We start from the raw sequence: 2,334 nt of genomic DNA, 5'->3' as shown, positions 1-2,334 counted from the left end.
TGTAGTTTCGCTAAGAAGCGTGGTGAGAACGGCCAGGGCATTCGTTAGAAGGCATGGCATGGCAAAAAAGACATTTAAACAAAAGTACGGTGTGATTTTTTTGAGACGTATTCCCCTGTAGCGAACATGAGTTCGATTCGGGTTGTATTTGTTGCTTGCGTCGCAGACGGATATAATATGGAACAGCTGGATGCAGACACTGCGAAATAGTGAGTTAAGTGACCGAGTCTATGTGAAGATTCCGTTTAAAGTTAGACTACTATAGATCATAATTATTTGCTGAATAAGGCCATCTACGGGTTAAGAAAAGCAGCAAGCGCCTGAAATAGAACGATTCATGAAGTCTTCGTTTCGAATGGTTTGAAGAGCTGTGGCGCGAATCTGTCTCTAAGAGCGAATACATCTTTGTTTGCCTCTACGTGAACGATATGATAATTGCAGGCCACTACCCGTGCAGAGATCCGTGAAGTCAAAGATGCCCTCGAGAGTTCGTTCAAAATAAAGCGGCTTGGTGACGCAAAGTTTATCTTGAGAATAGATATTTATCACGACCAGAGTGTCGGAACGCTTATGATCATACAAAAGCGTTACATTGGCGATGTCACGGAACGATTCGGTCAGCAGTACGCCAAGACGACCGATAACCTATGTACCTACAATCTCAAGCTTTCCAAAGAACACATCGCCAGGAACAGATGCAGAAGCTACTGAAAATGCAGTCAAAGCCATATCGCTCTCATCGACTGTCTTATGAACATAGCAACATGTGCTAGTCTGGACATTGCCTACGTTGTTCCGCAACTGTCAAGGTTTCTTAAAAATTCTGGAATACTGCATTGGCGAGCCGCGATTTGTGCGCTAAGATACTTGAAGTTAACGCGCCTGCATCGAATTGTATATGAAGGAGACCAGCAACATTTTGGTTGAATCATCCGCGGACGCAGACTGGGGAAGCACTATCGATGACAGACGATCTATATCTGGCGTGATGGTCAAAATCAGTAATGGACCGGTGGTGTTCAAGTCGAAATTTCAAAGAATTGTGGCACTGAGTTCAGCAGAAGCCGAGTACATGGCACTAAGCCTGTGCAGCCAGAAAATTTTGTGGACGCGCGCGATGTTGAAAGAGATGGGCAAAGATCAGATTATGCAACGAAAGTCTGAGAAGACAATCAAGGGGTCAAGGGGCAATAGCACTGGCCCAGAATGCGGGATATTATGTCAGAAGTAAGCCTGTCGACATAAAGCATCAATCCACGCGAGAAAACAGAACGATCCAGACCTACTGCGTCGACACAAAGCATCAGCTCGCAGACATGCTTACCAAGCCACTGGCCTGTCCGTGTGTGACTACTGCTGCTTTTGTAGCATTTTCCGTTTGACGCAAATGACCTACGCGCGGCTAAGACGCGTCGTAACACTTTTCTAGTCATTCGCTTGCCTAACAAAGTATAGGATACCTCTGGTTTTACCCAGAGTTTAGGATTATGATCTCAAACAGCGATGAGGACGACGAAGGGACCAAGACGCTCAATTTCCTCCTCGAAAAGACTGGCATCAAGAAGCAAGTATCAAAGAAAGATCAAAATAAGCGGTTGGTGGGAGTGTTGAAGCTCACCGCTGGATGTGCGTGGATGACATTATAAGTATTACGGTAAGGTTTACAGTTACTATAATGATAAAGGATATTGATTACGGACATAATGGTTGTCGTCGATTAAATCTAAATAAAAAACGTAGCTTGCAGAAGCTTCTAGAATGATCAAGATGGATAGGCTTAGATTTAGAACAGGGTAGCGAAATAAAGACATAAACAATTTTTACCAGCAAAACAACAACGACAACATAATCAAATGAGACCTGTCAACAATTGCCAACTTCCGACCTGATCGAATTTGATCAAAATGCAATTACGTTTCGGCAACACAAAGCAAACGTTCAGTATGAAACTATTCTCTCTATTTGTCGCAATTGCTTTTGTCAGTCTTGTCACAGCCGATGTTGACAGCAATTGTCCCAGGGATAACTCCTAGCATTATTTTCCCTACTTTGAAGCTACACTTCGTCGCATATTCATTTTGGCTACACGTTTTCGTGAAGTATAATTGAAGGTATAATCAGTGTGTGGAATGACCCATCACTACCATCAATCGACCATGAAGAAAGCACTTCGCAATTCCAGCAGAATATCATTGACATATACAGACCTTTGCCGATTTTCGACTTGATATGGAGCACTCATAACGCAATTGTTTTCGACAACACCAAGTAAGCGTACAATATGAAGCTCTTTACTCTTTTTGTCGCCACAATGACTTTTGTCGGTCTTGCCAT

Source organism: Plasmopara halstedii (genome assembly GCF_900000015.1).
Source record: "Plasmopara halstedii genome assembly, contig: Scaffold_816, whole genome shotgun sequence".
NCBI lineage: Eukaryota > Oomycota > Peronosporomycetes > Peronosporales > Peronosporaceae > Plasmopara > Plasmopara halstedii.
Note: the sequence above shows the minus strand (reverse complement) of the source record.